The sequence below is a fragment of the Myotis lucifugus genome, unplaced genomic scaffold (genome assembly GCF_000147115.1).
Source record: "Myotis lucifugus unplaced genomic scaffold, Myoluc2.0 scaffold_750, whole genome shotgun sequence".
Lineage (NCBI taxonomy): Eukaryota > Metazoa > Chordata > Mammalia > Chiroptera > Vespertilionidae > Myotis > Myotis lucifugus.
In genome coordinates this window covers 85,082-104,281 of record NW_005871798.1, presented here as the reverse complement: position 1 = coordinate 104,281, position 19,200 = coordinate 85,082, and the positions used below count along the sequence as shown (strand labels likewise).

Here is a 19,200-nt window from a genome sequence, read left to right as displayed (position 1 = left end):
TCTTTCTTTTGTAATCCTCACCCTAACATATGTTTTTATTGATACTTAGAGTGAGAGGAAGGGGGGGGGGGGGAGAAACATCAATGTGAGAGAGAAACATTGATTAGTTGCCCTTCCATACGTGCCCTGATCCGGGGATTGAACCCGAAATCTATGTATATGCCCTGACTGGAAATCGAACTCACATCCTTTTGGTGTACAGGACGTTCCAACTAACTGAGCCACCTGGCCAGGGCAAACCTCATCTTTCTTTATACTTTTCAGCTTCATGCCTCCCTGTCTTTGCTCATCACTGTTCTTACTGCCTCACATGTAGTTTTCCCATCTCATCTGACAAATCCCTCTTTAAAAAAAAAATCTTTATTGATTTTAGAGAGAGAGGAAGGAAGAGGGATAGAGAGATATAGAAACATCTATGAGAGAAAGAAACATCGATTGGCTGATTCCTGCATGCCCCTTTCTGGGAATCCAGCCAGCAACCTGGGCGCATGTAGCCTGACCAGGAATCAAAACAGTAACCTCTTGGTTCATGGGGTCGATGCTCAACCACTGAGTGAAACCAGCTGAGAGGTTTCCCACTGTTGACATGCCTCTACTATAGCATTTTTTCACTTGTATTGGGGTTAAATGAGGTCATAAGGGTGGGGCCATAATCTGATAGAATTAGTGTCCTTAAAAGAACAGAGCTCTCTAGGGGAGGGTGGGGGTAGGGGGAGAGATCAACCAAAGGACTTGTATGCATGCATATAAGCCTAACCAATGGACACAGACAACAGGGGGGTGAGGACATGAGTGGGGGGGGGGGGGGCAATGGGGCGATAAGGACACATGTGTAATACCTTAATAAAGAAAAAAAAATTTTTTTTAAATTAAAAAAAAAAAAAGAACAGCTCTCACCAGAAACCAAATTGGCCAGCACCTTGATTTTGGACTTCCCAGCCTCTAGAAATTTGAGAAAATAAATTTCTGTTGTTCAAGCCACCCAGTCTATTGTATTTTGTCATGGCAACCCCAGCAAATAAATACAGATGGCAAGGTGCCTGTTGTGGGCATCAGAACTGAGATCCTTAAGGTGGGGTCTGAGCCTTTCTGCATTTATGTGTCCCCATGGGACCTGGCTCTTCAGATACCTCATTCAGGTATCTTTGTGTTCACATGACCAGAACAGAACAATTGGGTCAGTAGGAATGGGAATTGAGGCAACAGAGTCAAAAGGACTGAGACTGGTGGAAGAAGACGTGGAAGACTAACACTTGAGAATCCTGGTCTAAAAAGATAAGATCACTCTTTTGTGTAGTACCTGGCTCTCAGGTGGTTTATTTGTTTGAAATGTAAGATGACTTGGGTATCAGGCAATTCAGTCCCGCTTTTTCAAACAGAGATGCAAGGCCTTGTGATTTCACCCCAGTTACGTTCTTTCACTCTTGGCTAGAAACCTTTGGCTATTTAAATTTGGTGGCCTCCCAAAAGTTTTTTGTGTGTGTTTTGTTTTTTTAAACAACAAACACAATTTATCTTTTCACGTAAGCTGCAATTTGGTTGAAATAAGACCTTTGTAGTATGTAGTCCAGAGCTCCTGATAACTGGAACTACAATCAGTGTTTCTGTTTTGTGATCTATTTTTTGTGTTTCAAAAGCCACAACAGAAAAACTCCTTCTTCTGTTGTGGTTGTCAGGAGCCGGCATTTGGGCCATGGCAGCAAGAGAGGCTTCTGTAGAAACTTAAACTATAAGGAGGTATTTCACTTCTGGGCTGGGCTCTCCACATATTCTTCCTATAACGGGTGAAGGGAGTGAAGGACCTCAAATCTTAATTGAAAACTTTCCTGAGCCTTGAAAAATGTGGGTTACGTATTTGTTGTTGGTGTTTTAATAATCACTAGGTCTAGAGGGGGAAAAATAAAGTGGAAACACCTAGCCTGAATTGAACTCAATATAGCAATTCTTGATTCTAAGAAGCCCCTTGGTTCTAAGTGGCCCCCATCTTTGTGATAACAGCTACTGGGAAAGGGGTTGTGGCCAGCACAGTAAGTATAGGTATTAATGATCAGTTAGCCTAGTTTGGAAAAATGGGCTGAGATGTACCTCATCGGATGGAAGGAATGTGGTAGTCGCTGTTGTAACAACAATAATGATGAGGATAATTAACATTTAGGAGGCCTCGTCCTAAGCTCTTGATAAGCATGATTTTCATTCCGTCCTCACCGTGAGAGACAGAGCGCCAGAGGAGTCGTCCCGTGCCCACACACAGCTAGCCTTTCAACTGCCTTCTTGGCAGCAGTTATGGAAGGCCGACAATATCGCTCTAATCTGAATATCGCTACTTCATATTTCCTGTATTTGGGGAAAGGAAGCTTTAGCTTCAGTAATCTTTGAAGGGAAGGACTTACGCAGCATTTAAATAATATAAGCAAGAAACCCCTTAAGCCATTTAAGGAAAAAATGCGTGTCTGTTTTACAAAATGGAAATTGCTGTATTATTGGCATACTTTTCTTCTTGAAAGATATAAAGAAGAAAGTAAAAAGGAGCCTTAATCCTGCCACCAGTTATAAGCATTGTTTCACAAGTGAGAGAATTCAGCAAAGCTGTGAAGAACAATCAATCCACTGGGGTCAGTCTGCTTGGATGCCAGGCTAGTTCTGCAGCCTCATTAGCTCTGTGATATTGGGCAAGTGACTTATTCTAGCTAAGCCTCAGTTTCCTCGTCTGTTAAAGGGGATGATGACAAAAACAATATATTGACATGTTCATATGTCCTTCTAGGTTTAACCAACTACTACTTTCTTTTTTAATCCTCTTTTGATATTTTCTCATTGATTTTTTTTTTTTTAAGAGAGAGTGGAAGGAAGAGGGAAAGACAGAGAGAAAAACGTCTGATGTGAGAGAGACACATCGATTGGTTGCCTTCTGCACGCACCCTGACCAGGGCCGGGGATCGAGCCTGTACGTGCCCTTGACTGGAATCAAACTCAGGACCCTTCATTCCACTGTATCCACTGAGCCAAACCGGCTAGGGCAGTGGTTGGCAAACTGCGGCTCGCATGCAGCTCTTTGGCCCCTTGAGTGTGGCTCTTCCACAAAATACCAGCTCTTCCACAAAATACCGACTTCTGCGCATGAAGTTTCAATCGCACTGTGCATGCGCGCCCGCACGTGGTATTTTGTGGAAGAGCCACACTCAAGGGGCCAAAGAGCCGCATGTGGCTTGCGAGCCGCAGTTTGCCGACCACTGGGCTAGGGCAACCAGCTACTTCTAAGCATTTGAAAAATACTTGCTCTCAGCAAACTAATTACAAATGATTCTTAGCTATTCTTAAAGCAAACCTTCTAACATTGCTAGTCAGATGGTACTGTCCTTTTCATCTTTTTTTTAAAGTCTATTTTGAACTATTAAATGTATGGCTAAGCTATTAGATGATTTGTGCATCCAAATAGGTTTTTTTCAGTTATTCACATTTGTGAAGTTGGGCATGATGACCATTTGCTGTGGTGGCACAGTGATTAATGCAGACACCTGAACATCTGACTCAGGCAATGAGGATGTTTACTGAGCATCTTCAGTAGTCCAGAAGACAATTATAGGACATGATCCCTGCCCTTCGAAGTTAGGAAATGAGAATGGGGAAATAGGTATAAGAGGAAGGATTTGCCTGTGTTCAACCGAGACTGAGAACAGAGCCAATTTATCTCTCATATCCTTCATTTCTTTTTTTTTTTTTTTAAAGAAAGTTTTTTTAATCGATTTTAGAAGAGAAAGGAAGGGAGAGGGAGAGAGAAAGAAACATCGATTGGCTGCCTCCTGCACATCCCCACCGAGCCCGCAACCCAGGCATGTGCCCTGACTGGGAATCAAACCGGGGACCTCTCAGTGCCTGGGACCGATGCTTAACCAACTGAACCACACCAGCCAGGGCTCCTTAATTTCTTCAATGCAGAGCAAAGATCACCTGCCTTACCTATGTTTGCTATGGGATGAGTGATATTAAAGATCAAAAGACAGACACATGGAAATGTAAATTATAAAACTTTTTTGCAGCTATAATTGTCTTGCGGTATGTTGGTCTCATAATTTGAAAAGTAGAAGTAAGGCCTTCAGCTACTCTTGAATAGGTATGTCTTAGGTGCTGTTCCTCATCTAGTCTTGACAACAATCCTGCGAGGGAGGACTAATAATGCTATAAAGATTAGAGGTGATGTCCTAGCTGGTTTGGCTCTGTGGATGGAGCGTCAGTCTGCAGACTGAAGAGTCCCAGGTTCAATTCCGGTCAAGGGCACATGCCCGGGTTGTGGGCTCGGTCTCCAGTGCGGGGTGTGCAGGAGGCAGCCAATCAATGATTTCCTCTCATCATTGATGTTTCTGTCTCTCTCTTCCTCTCCCTTCCTCTCTGAAATCAATAAAAATATATTTTAAAAAAAAGATTAGAGGTGATTGACAGCCATGCTTTCCCAGATCAGGAGCTGGATTATCATAACTTTGGTCTTATTCTTGCATATCTTGTCTGTTAAAAGGTTGTCAATTTAATCTTGACCTGCACTATGGGTCTCGCAGACTTTGATTTTAGTAGGCCACTACAGTTACCCTTAGCATTTTGGGGGTGACAGAGGAGTGCCAGCTTTTGTTCTGCCACACAAGGACATTAATTTAAATATATATATATATATTTTTTTAACTTATTTCACAAAAGAGAATACTTATCGACTCCAAAGTAGTAGGAAAGATGACTTCAGACAAAATACAAGCCAGCCCACTATTTTATTTTTAATCATGTGTTTGTTAAAAATTCAGAACAGTATGCAGTGGAAAAGTATGTCTCCCCTCTTAGCCTTTTATCCCAGTCCCCTAAACTAGCAAGCTCCCTTGTCTGTATATAAGTTTCACATATCTTAGTTTGTTGCTTGACTTTATTTATAACCTTTCTTCCATATAGAATTTATTCCTTTGTTTGTTTTTACAGTTGAATTTTCCATTATTTCTTTTGGCTTCTGGACTTTTGATATATTTAGAAAGGGTTACCCCACTCCAAGATTATTTATGAAAGTCTCCCATAGTTTTTTCCTAGGATTTTTATGGCTTTATTTTTATCTGTAATTTATTCTGTGGAAGATGCAACATTATTTCACTTGTGACAACAGTGTTTATTGCATGATTTGTCTTCCTGCCACTAATCTGAAAGCCACTTATATACCAACTTCCTTTATGTATTGGGGTGTCTTTCTGAACCCTCTAATTTCATTTATCTAGATAGTGAACCACCCATCCATCCATTTGCAGAAATACACTGAATCACCAGTTTCACTAATTTTAAGTGTACACTCGGTGAGTTTTGACAAATGAATATAGTTGTATAACCATCACCACAGTCAAGATACAGAGTGTCTTGGGTTTTTAAATTTAGATAAATAGTTTTTAACATCTGTAAATAATTATTGCTTACTTCCTTTTCCTCATCTTTATTTCTCTGGTATTTTTTTCTCTGGATTCTTTATATTGCTTAATAGTACCTCCAGGGCAATAGTAAATAATGCTAGTAATATTGGAACTTCTTATCTTGCTTCTTATTAGCTTTGGGGAGGAGATAGATACAGTATTTTCATTTTAAGGATTTATTTATTTATCCTTTTTTACTAAGAATTTTTTTTGTTTTATCAAGAATGGAGTTAAATTATATCAAATATCTTTTGCGCTTTTATGAAGATGCTATCATAATTTTTTTATCTATATAAGTATACATTAAATTACTAATTTTCTACTATTGACCCACCCTAGCAGTCGTGTAATAAACCATACTTGCTGTGGTATAATGGGAAATAGATATTTGGTCTTCCTCCCCATGTTCAGGCACAGAATTCCTAAAACCCTTGGAATCTCTGAGGTGGTGAGTTTTGGGTTTTTTTGTGTGTGTGTGTGTGTTTTGGGTTTTTTGTTGTTGTTGTTAATCCTCACCCAAGGATATTTACTTCATTGATTTTTTTAGAGAATGAAAGGAAGAGGGGCGGGCAGAGAGAGATACCAATTGGTTGCCTCCTGCACAAGCCCTTACCAGGCCAGGATCTAACATGAAACCCAGGTACGTGCCCTCAACTATGAATCAAACCATGACCCTTCAGTGTGCAGGCCGATGCTCTGACCACTGACCCAGACCAGCCAGGGCAGGTGATGAGAATCATGTAAGTTAACGAGATGACTGGGGACCTCTAGATAGCTTCAGGATGGGGGCTGGTCACCGGGACCTAAGGCATGATGATTTGAGAATTGGAACTTTTAGTTCCGCCTCCAACCTAACAGAAGGGACAAGAGGCTGAAGACTGAGTTCAAACACCAGTGGCCACGTGATTTAACAGCCATGCCTGGGTAATGAGACCTCCATAAAAACCCCTAAATTGTGTTCGCCTTGGCAGCACATACACTGATATTGGAACGATACAGAGAAGATTAGCATGGCCCCTGCACAAGGATGACATGCAAATTCCTGAAGTGTTCCATATTTTTTAAAAAAATACACCTAAATGTTGGTGTTCAAAGAGTTCCTGGTTGAGATGCTGGGAGGGTGGCACACTTGGAGAGAACATGGAAGCTCCATGCCTCTTCCCCAGTACCTTGCCCTAGCATCTCTTCCATTTGGCTGTTTCTGAGTTTTAAGCTTTATAATAAACCGGAAATAATAGTAATTAAAATGTGTTCCTGAAGAGAAGTGCGGGAACCCCCGACTTCTAGTCTATCAGTCAGAAGAAGTACAGGAGGCTGGGACTTGTGACTGGCATCTGAATTGAAGCCAGTCTTGTGATCTGAGCCCCTAACCCAGTGATGGCGAACCTATGACACGCGTGTCAGAGGTGACATGTGAACTCATTTTTTTGGTTGATTTTTCTTTGTTAAATGGCATCTAAATATATAAAATAAATATCAAAAATATAAATCTTTGTTTTACTATGGTTGCAAATATCAAAAAATTTCTATATGTAACACGGCACCAGAGTTAAGTTAGGGTTTTTCAAAATGCTGACACGCTGAGCTCAAAACGTTCGCCATCACTGCCCTAACCTGTAAGTTCTGTCCTAACTCCAAGTAGTTAGTGTCAGAATTGAATTGAATTGAACACCCAGCTGCTACTCAGAACATTGGAGAACTGGTTGATGTGAGGGAAAAACCCACACACATTTGCTGTCACAAGTGTTGTGAATAAAAACAGATCACTTGGTCATAGAGTATTATTTTTAAACTAGTGGCCTGGTGCATGAAATTTGTGCACATTAAAAGGGGATTAATTACAGGAAATATTTTAATATTGCTATTTGCCCTTTATAATAGAAGTGTCAGAGATGAAAGAAAATTAGTAAAATATATACGAAAATCTTCCTCCTGTCAGAGTCTGGGGCGTGCCACAGGACCCAGAGTCAAGTCCCCACCCACCCGAGGCACCTCAAAATTGTGCGAGACCTGGCCGGCCCCACCCTTGTCAAGCCCTGCCGGGCGGGGGGCACAGCCTCAGGTCCCCCAGTGCACCCTCAAGTCCCCCGGCCCAGCGTCAGGGCGGGGGGCTCGGCCTGAGGTCCCTCGGCCCAGTGCCAGGGTGAGCAGCGCAGCTTGAGGTCCCCAGCACCGGGGTGGGGGATGCAGCCTGAGATCTCCCATCAAGCCCTGCTGGGCGGGGGGCATGGCCTGAGATCCCCCATCAATCCCCACTGGATGTGGGGCATAGCCTCAGGGCCCCCATCAAGCCCCGTCTGATGGGGGGGATGCAGCCTCAGGTCCCCCGGGGCGGGGGGAGCAGCCTCAGGTCCCCCGGCCCAGCACCAGGGTGGGGAGTGCACCCTGAGGTCCCCCGTCAAGCCCCGCTAGGCGGGGGGCACGGCCTCAGGTCCCCTGGCCCTGTGCCGGGACGGGGGACGCAGCCTCAGGTCCCTGCCTTGGCCCAGCGCCACGCAGCCTCAGGCCCTGCCGATTGCTCATTAGATTGCTCGTTACGGCTCCTTACGGGAACTCAGCCTCTGCTGTGGGTGCAGCCATCTTGTGTTACAGAAACTCCGCCTCGGCTGTGGGCGCCGCCATCTTTGTGATGGTGTGATGGTCAGTTTGCATATTCCCTCTTTATTAGATAGGATGTGCTGCTGAATACTCTGCTAATAGTTTTTACCCCGTACAGTGGGGCCTTGACTTACAAGTTTAATTCATTCCGTGACGGAGCTCATAACTCAAATTACTCGTATGTCAAATCAATTTTCACCATTACAATGAATTGAATGCTGGGCTGATGTTGTGGCGTTCACTGTGACGTTCACTGTGCCAACTAGCGGTGGGGTATCTGAAGCTGGCTTGTAACCCGAATTTTAGCTCGCAACTCAAAACAAAAAATCGGCCGAGAGATGGCTCCTATCTCGAAAAACTCGTTAGTCGGGACACTCGTAAGTCAAGGCCCCACTGTATTCATAAGCATGGTTACTCTGTAGAGATTTTTCCTCTTAAATGTTCAAGTGTTAGTCAAATGGCTCTTTGGCCGGATGTGAATTTATTGGGTTAGCCCTTCTTTCCTTGAGGATGTTATAGGCACAATTCTGATGTCTTTTAGCATGGACTGTGGATTTTAGACATCTGAGAACAGTCAGTGTTTTGCCTAAATGCCCCAAAGGTTTCTTTTAAGTTAATAAGTCTACCAGGACATGTTTTTCCTGGAACATGGTGTGAGCCCTTTAATCTGTACATTCCAGTCATCCTAACTTCGGTTCTGCATGTCCCTTATTGGGTTTTCAGCAATGTCTTGTCTTTTTCCATGTAGTGTTGTGTGTGTTTTTTCCTATAATGGAAAAAATACCATTTTTCTCTTTTATTTCTCTGAGCTCTGCTTCTAAATGTTTTACCTACTTTTGTCATTTAATATCATTTCTAAGTGATCATGTCTCTGCTTTGCACATTTTGTTTCATAGAGGGGATTGCACTTGTCATTTGTTTTTAATTCATGGGAATATATTTTCATTTACTACATGGCAGCATTTTTGGTGACTGTTCTTTGCAGTTGGGTTTTTCTTGTACCTTCCCTCTTTGCTGGTAGTCTTCCTGGAAATGTTGAGCATTAAATTTAAATGTACCACAAAATTTAAATGTATAGTCCATCGAAAGATAAATATAATATAAGAATGTTCATAGTGATTCCTTCTATAAGAGCTAAAATGAGCAAGTCAAATGTCAAAAACAGTAAATCAATGAATAGTGCATTTATATAATGGAATATACTTTATGGCAATGGAAATGAACAAACCTTAGCTATACACACGCTACAGTATAGATGCATTTCACATAACACTGAACAAAAGACTCCCGGTGAAGGTTGGCTACATAATTTGCAGGTTCCTGTGCAAATTGAAAGTGGAAGATCCATGTTTAAAATGAGGGAAAAAGTATTCTAAAGGCACATATAAAAGCCTTTCTCCCTTTTTTCTACTGTCTCTTAACTTGTCATGCAATTTTCCATGCAGTATTCTTATTGGCTATATACTATACCTAGAAGTGATATGTAAGATATGTGTCTATTCAACATTATTGGATAACAACAAATAATTTTCCAAAATGGTCATAACAATTTATACTCCCAAAGTATGAGATTACTATTACTCTACATTTTACCAACACTGATATTGTGAGGGTTTGTTTTTTTTAATTGCAGCTTGCGTGTATTTTGTATTTTTCTAGACACTAAAGCAGCTGAGTAGCTTTTCATATGCTTATTGGCTGTTTTATATAGCTTTTTTGTGAAGAGTCTAATAGATTGTTCATTTTTCTAATAGATTGTGTGTTTTTCTCCTTGTCATTTTGTAGTTCTCTTTGTATTCTGGATCAGAATACTTTGATTCTAAATGTTGAAAAATCTTCCCCTTATCTAAATCTTGATTTTTAAGAGTCTTTGTAGTATCTTTTGAAGAATAGAAATTTCCTCAGTAATTAGACTGGGCAATAGAAATGGATGAAAAGTTCATTTTTATTGTACAAATCAATGTGAGTTACTTTTTATTATTTAACCTTCAGAAACAAGTCTAATGTCATTTTAATGGACAAAGATTACTTATCTGTGAATACCAATTTTCCTAACTTAGATTATATAATAAACTGGACCGAAATGGCAAAAAATAATAAAATAAATAAATGTATAGTTCAGTATGTACTGCATCCTTTTAAAACTGTTATTCATCTTTGAATAAGGTGATTCCTTTCTAGTCTTAGAATTTGCAGAAAATTTTTTTGGTGAGAGGCTAGCTTAGCAGAAGTTTTCCTTAAATATTCCATGTGTGAATGGTGCTTCTAGCCTTTCTTGTCCTCAGACATGTGGCGTTGGCCATTGTAATACCCCGGGCAGTCTCTCTCTGTCACCCTACCTCCTTGATAGACTGCTTCCTGTAGGATTGACTTGTGTGTATGATTCTTCGTGCCAGGCTGATTCAGAGGAAGCCTCAGTCACCAGTCCCTGAGCCAGTTCCCACTGTTTTGAACAATGGGTTGCTGGTGTTCTCCCCTTAGAGTGAAACATTTACTTCGTAGAAATGTACTCGCACATTTTGTCTGACATCTATACCAACAGCCATTCTCTTTCATTGCTTTCCCAAAACACCCTATTTGACCTTTATAGCATTTAGCAGTTCTTACTCATCACATATTGGGGTTTGAGGTCACAGATGTCTCTGGTTTTGTCAAAGATATGTTTCTGATTCGAGAAATTCTCCTGGCTGCTTTTGTGTGGTTCTCCAAAGGATAAGGGGTAAAGTCATTTTTATTCTGCCACTTTAAAACTAAGTACTGTCTTCTAACTGTAATAAATTTAGCATTCTGAAATCCATCCCCCCCCCTTTTTTTTTTTGGCCTATGATGAGAATTTCTTACTGGTTGGGAAATTGCTGCTTTTGTTTAAAGGTAACCCGATCTTGTCTCTTGTCTTGGGAGTGGCTTGAGGGTTTAGTAAGGAGGATGTGCTTAGATGCCTTCCTGCCTTCTCTCCATTAGCCGGCTATTTCTGTCTCCCTCTGATTTTATTAGCATGTCAGTTAGAGCCATGTGCTCTGGTACCCATATCCTGTGTGTGGATATTGCTCTGCTGAGAAACTTGAGGAAGATGTGTTTCCTCTATTACCAGGTAGAGTGTGCTGCAGGAGTAAATGCAGACCAGTCTAATCCCCAGGACAGGAAGCCATTGGTGAGTTGGTGGGTGACAGACCTACACATCCCTGTGGCTCCCTTGGATCATGTATGATGGAGAGCTCATAGGTTTTCATTTTTGAGGCTACATAAAAAGAACAAAGTTCCTTTTTAGACTATTTTTTTAAACCACAACTGTAATAATGACTATCATTTTTTTGTTTCTTTTTTTTTAATTAACCCTCACTAGAGGATACTTTTTTCATTGCTTTTTAGAGAGAATGAACGGGAGGGAGGGCGATAGAAAGAGCGCGAAACATCAATGTGAGAGAGACGCATCGATTGGTTGTTTCCCGCATGAGCCCCAACCAGGGCCGGGAATTGAACCCTCAACCCTTCGGTGCGTGAGCCTATGCTCTAACCACTTAACACACTGGCCAGGGCTTACTTATCATTTCTTTAGCTAATTTTTTTTCTCTACATTAGGCCAAGTTAAAATTTCAGTGACTTAAAGAGCAAAGATTTCTTTCTAATCCATGATATTTGTCCTCGGGCCTCTGCTCTTCATTGTCCTCACTCAGGGACCCAGCTGACAAGCAGCCCCCCCTCCCGCCCCCTTTTTGAATGATGCTAAGTGCAGAGGGAGAGAGACCTCTGGAGGGTCTCATTCCAGCAATTAAATGCTTCAGCCTCACTTCACTTCTGCTCATAAGTCATTGGTTAGAACTGGTCACATGGCTTAGCGCAAGCACAGGGGGACAAGGGAATTCATTCTTCTTTGTTCCCTGGAAAGGAGACTGGGACTTTGGGGCAACCACAGCCACCTGTCAGTTGTCTCAGCAGAATAGGCAAGTGTTTCACTTAGAATTTCTGGTGTTGGGATTTGTACATTTTTCTGTTAGCATACCAATGGATTGGAATGCCTGTGCCTGACTGCATAGACTTTCTGGGTGATCTTACGGAGAGAGCAAGTTATAAGCTAATCCCTCTTCTCTTTTCTTACTTAATCCCTATATAGCCCTTTGAAGTAGACACTACTGTTTTCCTGTTTTAAAGATGAGCTGCTATTGAGGAAAATTAAATCATTTAATCAAAAGTGGCTTAAATAACCCAGCCGGTGTGGCTCAGTGGTTGAGCGTCAACCCATGTACCACAGAGGTCACCAGTTCGATTCCTGGTCAGGGCACATGCCTGGGTTTCAAGCTTGATCCCCAGTAGGAGGCATGCAGGAGGCAGCCGATTGATGTTTCTATCTCTCCCTCTCCCTCTCACTTCCTCTCTGAAACCAATAAAAACTTTTTTTTTAAGTGTCTTAGCCTGGCCAGTGTGGCTCAGTTGGTTGAGCTTCATCCTGTGCACAGAAGGGTTGCCAGTTCAATTCCCAGTCAGGGCATACAGTATACCAGGGGTCCTCAAACTTTTTAAACAGGGGGCCAGTTCACTGCCCCTCAGACCGTTGGAGGGCCGGACTATAGTTTAAAAAAAACTATGAACAAATTCCTATGCACACTGCACATATCTTATATTGAAGTAAAAAAACAAAACGGGAACAAATACAATATTTGTATTTGCATGTGGCCCGCGGGCCGTAGTTTGAGGACCCCTGCAGTATACCTAGGTTTCGGGTTTGATCCCCAGTCAGGGCGCGAACGGAAGACAAGCAGTTGATGTTTCTCCCCCAACCCCTCCTGTCTCTAAACATGTCCTCGGGTGAGAATTTTTTTAAAAAAATTTTTTTAACTGGCTTAACTAATAAGTAACAGAGTCAGCTCAAATGTCCATCCAATCTGAAGCTCAAACTCTTCACCTTATTTACTTATACCTTAAGGTCCGAGTGTCCCCAATTTTAAAATGAGAAGCAGCTTAGACTAGCTCATCTACAAGGGCCTTGCTGACTTAAAAGTCTGCACCGCTTCCTGTAACTAGCAGCCCTGGTTGTCTGCTGTGCTAGCCCTTATGAGATTTGGCCTTTCCTAGAAGCTGGGAACCAGGTTTTGCAACTGAATAATTTAAAATGGAAGTTTTCATATGGCAGAAAAACATGAGTCATGGCAGCAGGAGCTTTACGTCTCATGCCTGATTGTAACATAGACCTCGGCAGCCAGCAGTCAGAGTAGGTTGATTGCTTCTGATCAGAATGTCCGGAGCCAGCATTCTTTGTGGTGGGGACATGTGCACAGCAATAAGTCAGATCTTCCTTGGCCTTCTCGGCAAATCTGGCCATTGGGACTAGTTTTTAAAATAGTCCCCAGCTGTTAACTTAAAACTGGATTTTTTGCTAGGTCTTTAGGTTTCAAACTACTTTTTGTTGTTGTTGTTAATCCTCACCCGAGGATATTTTTCCATTGATTTTGAGAGAGTGGAAGGTGGGGGGGGAGAGAAATACATCAATGTTAAAGAGACATATCGATTGGCCACCTCCCACTCATGCTCCAACCCAGGTACGTGCCCTGGACCGGGAATTGAACCCTCAGGCCAACACTCTAACCATTGGACATGCCAGCCAGGGTTCAAACTTCTCTTTAAATCTTTTGTTGTTCTTGTAAAATAGTACTCCTTATTTAAAATAACCAGAGGCAAGACCTGGCTGGTTTGGCTCAGTGGATGGAGCGTAGGCCTGGTGACTGAAGGGTTCCAGGTTCAATTCCGGTCAAGGGCATATTCCCGGGTTGCAGGCTCGATCCCCACTGGGGCGGGGAGGGTGGTGCAGGAGGCAGCCAAACAATGATTCTCTCTCATCATTGATATTTCTCTCTCTCTGTCCCTCTCCCTTCCTCTCTGAAATCAATAAAAATATATATTAAAAAAATAATCAGAGGTGATATGTTTAGAAATTGGTACACTTGTGTACTGTTAGTGGGAATGTAAATAGATATGGCCTTTTAAAAAAATCTTTTGTTAGCCCGGCTGGGGTGGCTCAGTGATTGAGAATCTACTATGAACCAGGAAGTCGTGGTTCCATTCCAGGTCAGGGCACATGCCCAGGTTTCAGGCTCAATCCCCAGCGTGGGGCATGCAGAAGACAACCGATCAATGACTCTCTCTCATCATTGATATTTCTGTTTCTCTCTCCCTCTCCCTTCCTCTCTGAAGTCAATAAAAATATATATTTTTAAAAGATCATTTGCTAGTATCAGTTAAATTTTTAAACTCTTATGCCCTTGGTCCTGGCCCTTCTTGGAATTTGTTCTTTGGAAATGTTGGCATACGTCCACAAAGGAGTGCACAGGCTGTTTGTTAACAGGAGAATCATGCATCCATACAGCAGCGTTATGAGGCAGGTGTTGAAAAGATGAGGTTTGAAAAGACAGTAATGGGAATTATGAAGGAAGGAGGTGGAAAAATAGAAGTCTCCTTGGTGCAGAGTGAGGCAGTTGCTTCCGTTGGAAGACCATCTCATTCATTCACTTGAGAAATATGTTGTATGCTGATCACATGAAACTATGGGCAAGGCTTTGTATACTCTGGGGTGTACAGAGTTGGGTCAATCTGTGTCCTTCCCTGAGAGAGCTTGCATTCAGTGGAATTAAGGCAATTCCAATAGAGTCAAACAGTATGATTTTGAGGAGCCCTGATACCTGCTACACATGAGTTGCAGCTTCATTCATTTGTCCCACAACAACAATGCTTTGATCATCTATTATGTATCACCAACATGTCTCCTCGAGAATATTATTCCGTTACAGAATTCCCATTACTGTATTTTCCATCTGATTATATTAAATCTCATTAAATTGAGAAATTCTAGGTACATATCAAATGATCAATAAAAATTTGTTGAACAAATTCTTCAGCTACTAGAAACTGAGGTTTCCAATCACTCTAAAGGATAGTATTCAAATTCAAAATTAATTCTGAAAGCCTTCTCATCTTTTCTCAAAATCCCATACTCACAGTGTGCTCTCCACTTCCATTCTAAATAGTTCTTTACCACCATGCTACCTTCCCTCTTCCCTTTCTTTCTTCCATAACATTGCCTCTTGGTTTGTTCTATGATTTAATAAGAACAATATCTGTTATCTAATAGAAATAAATCAATGTATAACTTCCAAAAAAAAGGATGAGGTTTACCTATATGTACCAATATGTGAATTTGTCCACAATTTATTATAAAGTGAGAAAAGCAAGTTTCAAAATAATGTGTACAGCATGAGCCCATTTATAAGGTGGAGAAAACTTGTATGTTTATGACTTAATGAAAACACAAAAATTTCAGGGGTGTCTCAGGTGATTCTGGGGGGGCGGTTGTTGAGAAGGTAGTGGTGAAAAATAGGGCTTGTACTATTTACTCTCTATACTAGTATAATTACTATATTGTATGAAAATAAATTTAACAATAAATGCATATTACTTTTTTAAAAAATTAAACTATCGCATTGTTTAAATTAAAAAGTAAAGCCCAGCTGATGTGACTCAATGATTGAGCATCGACCTATGAACCAGGAGGTCACTAAACATACTGTTCCATGACTTGCTTTTTTTCTACCTAAGAATACATTGTGGATATTTTCTCATATTGGTAGATATAGTTAAAAGTCAACTATTACTATTACTTCTACTTTCTTCTCCTCCTCCTCCCCTTGCTCTTCACTGAATAGAATATCTTGGTCTGGATATATCGTAATTTATTTAATCAGTTTTCTGTTGTAAGGCATTGTTTCCAGTCTTTTTTTTTATTTTATAAACAATGCTGCAAGGATATCTATAGGCATGTATATACATACGTACACGTGTGCAGTATATCTATAGGATAATTACCTCAGAATGGACTGAAAGGCATGTACATTTTATACTTTTTATGGATATTGCCAAAATCCTGTTGAGAGTACACTCCCATCAACAGTGTATAAGAGTGGCATAGTGTTCTTAAAATGATAATATCTTAGAATTGGAAGCTGTTTTAAAAATCATCTAGTTCGCCCAGCTTGTGTGGTTCAGTGGTTGAGTGTCAACCTGTGAACCAGGAGGTCACTGGTTTTATTCCCAGTCAAGGCACATGCCCAGTTGGGGGCGTGTGCAGGAGGCAGCCGATCAGTGTTTCTATCTCTCTATCCCTCTCCCTTCCTCTCCTAAAACCAATAAAAACATTTTTTTTTAAATCATCTAGTTCAGCTTTCTACAGTAAGAGTGAATCTCAGGAACATGTTGAACAAAATAAGTCAGAAATAAAAGAATACATACTGTATGATTCTATTTATGTAAAGTAGAAAAACAAGTAAAATTTACCTATGCTGTTAGAAATCAGGACAGCAGGACAGCAGTTACCAGGGGCAGGGACTGAAAGGGGCTTCTGGGTGGCTGGGACTATTCTCTATCTTGATCTGGGGGCTATTTACATGAGTGTGTGCCATGTGTGAAAATGCATGCTGTTCCTACACTTCTCTATAAACTTACTAGTGTGTGTTGTACTTCAATAAAACTTGGTGCTTTTTTTAGCATCTAGTCCCACTCTTTCATTTTGCAGATAAGACCCCAAGAGTTGAAGGGCTTTCCTCCCCTCCCACCATATGCAGCTGAGGTTCCTGAGAGCCTTATGCTGGAAGTCGGAGTCCTGGCCTGTCTTGCCCAGATTGGACAAGCGATGCTGTTGGCACTCAGAAAGGCTGTGAATGTGTGACAGTGTCTCTCACCTTGAGGCCCTTGAAGAATAATGATGTGTCTGGGAGCCAGCTGATGTGTCACTGGGGTTTCTGGTTTTCTGGCTCTGTGTTTGGGGAAATCCCAGCACCAGCCCTCACGCCCAGTCAGTAGACAGGCTTGAGAAGCTGTACTGCTGAGCAAGAGTCCAGCTCTCTGTCGTTTGAGCCGCCTCGTTCATGATTTATTTTCCTCGAGCTTTCTTCTCACTGCGTCCTAATCTCTACTCTCTGCTGCTTCTTCCTAGTCATTTTCAAGCCAGTCCCTGTTTCAGATAATTGTATCTTTTACAGTAAAATTGTTTGCTCCGAATAAAAAGGAAACATGCCTGTTTTTATCTTTCCTGGCCCGCTCTGGGGAGGTAGGGGAATGGGGATTCCAAGGAATTGTTTGCCTGGCGGTGTTACTCCACGGTGGGAAATTTTCAGCAGCCAGGATTCCTTTATTTTGCTGTGAAGGTTCTTTCTGGAAACTTTGTGTGAGTCAAAGCATAGTTGGATGTTTGAACATTTCCTCTGGTCAGAAATTGTCGACTTTGCCCAGCTGGGTGTGGCTCAGTGGTTGAGTGTAGACCTATAAACCAGGAGGTCACTGGTTGACTCCTGGTCAGGGCACCTGCCTGGGTTGTGGACTCGATTCAGTAGGGGGCGTGCAGGAGGCAATTGATCAATGATTCTCTCTCATAGTTTATGTTTCTATCTCTCCTTCTCCCTCTCTGAATCAATAAAAATATATTTTTTTTAATTGTCACCTTTGACTAGGGATTGAGATGTATTCTGTTCACTTGCTGGCATGCACACACTATCGACCTTGCTAGTGCTAATAGCATATTTGTGTGAGATGCTCTGTTTTATCATGATTTAGAAATAATGGCTAAGTTACAAAAGCCAGCCCTCTTAATATAAGACAACCTCTCATTTGTTCCATGTCTTGACAATACCATGAGATTTGTGTAAACTTCAGGTGAGTGTGCAGAGGCCTCTTCTTAAATCTTACACATCCTCAACACATGGAGGAAATCTTAAAGAAAGTACCAGTCTGTTCTAAGGGGACGCTGGTAAATATAGCACTGTGGGGAGACGTTCAAGATAGGAAATTGAAAAAACACCAAATTGGTAAGTCCTTATTTTGAACCAGATTGGGCCTTCTATATGTGGGCACTCTCTAACTAAAAATTCCTGCAGCCCGTCTCATCATTCTTCCCTTTTGTGTCCCTTCACCCGCTGCCTTCCTCTTCCACTCTGGTTTCAGCAAATCCAGCTGGGTCTTTGATGACAGATGGATTTGTGACTGACTGACCGTCCTTATACTTGAACTGACCTCGCCTTCCCTCCTCAGGTTTCTGTGTCAGTTATGGTCTGTGTACTCTGCTTAGCCATCACTGTGTTCTACCTTGTGGCTTACCTTTTATTATGTTTTAAGTATGATTTCACTCTTCACATGTTTACCTTACTGTCTCCCTAAGTGATCACCTCCTGAAAGGATGTGACAGTGCTGTGAAGTTTTGTATCCCCACTATACATGGGATTTAGTATAGTGTCACGCAGGTAATATGCTTTTAGTAATGATTTATTGCTGTGACACTCTTGCCCCAGTGCCACCAGATGTCCTACCATATCATCAGAGTGAGATTGTTATAAGTTGAATTTTTAATTTCTAGTTTGTTTTGTGAACTTGAACAGGTAACATCTTTCTTTGTCTTCCTTTACACCAGTGATTTCCAACCTTTTTCATCTCATGGCACACATACACTAATTACTAGAATTCTGTGGCACACGAAGGAATATATTTTTTGCCAATCTGACAAAAAAAAATAGGTATAATTTTGATTCATTTATATCAGATAGCTATTGTTGTCTTGGTAGTTGTCATTTTCTTACTTGACAATCTAAGGCAGTGGTTCTCAACCTTCCTAATGCCGCGACCCTTTAATACAGTTCCTCGTGCTGTGGTGACCCCCCAACCATAAAATTATTTTCGTTGCTACTTCATAACTGTAATTTTGCTACTGTTATGAATCGTAATGTAAATATCTGATATGCAGGATGTATTTTCAGTGTTACACATTGAACATAATTAAAGCATAGTGATTAATCACAAAAACAATATGTAATTATATATGTGTTTTCCGATGGTCTTAGGCGACCCGTGTGAAAGGGTCGTTCGACCCCAAAGGGGTCGCGCCCCACAGGTTGAGAACCGTTGATATAAGGGGAAAGAGGTCCGTTCCCCTGACTGACTAACTAGTCAGGTATTGACTATTTTATTTACTTATTTTTTTAAATAAATCTTTATTGTTCAGATTATTACAGTTGTTCCTCTTTTTTCCCCCCATAACTCCCCTCCACCCAGTTCCCACCCCACCCTCTGTCCCCACTGTCCCGCCCCCACTGTCCTCATCCATAGGTGTATGATTTTTGTCCAGTCTCTTCCCCCACCCCCC

The 19,200-nt window shown here is 41.5% G+C and overlaps 1 protein-coding gene and 1 non-coding gene across 4 annotated transcripts in view; both read left to right on the top strand.

The window, feature by feature from the left end:
- Positions 1–19,200, top strand: part of ARHGAP35 (Rho GTPase activating protein 35) — a 134,944-nt gene that overhangs the window by 81,135 nt on the left and 34,609 nt on the right. The gene's annotated exons all lie outside the window — the stretch shown is intronic.
- LOC111823931 lies at positions 6,385–6,491 on the top strand. Its single transcript, XR_002827040.1, has one exon. It is a non-coding gene; the product is annotated as a U6 spliceosomal RNA (small nuclear RNA).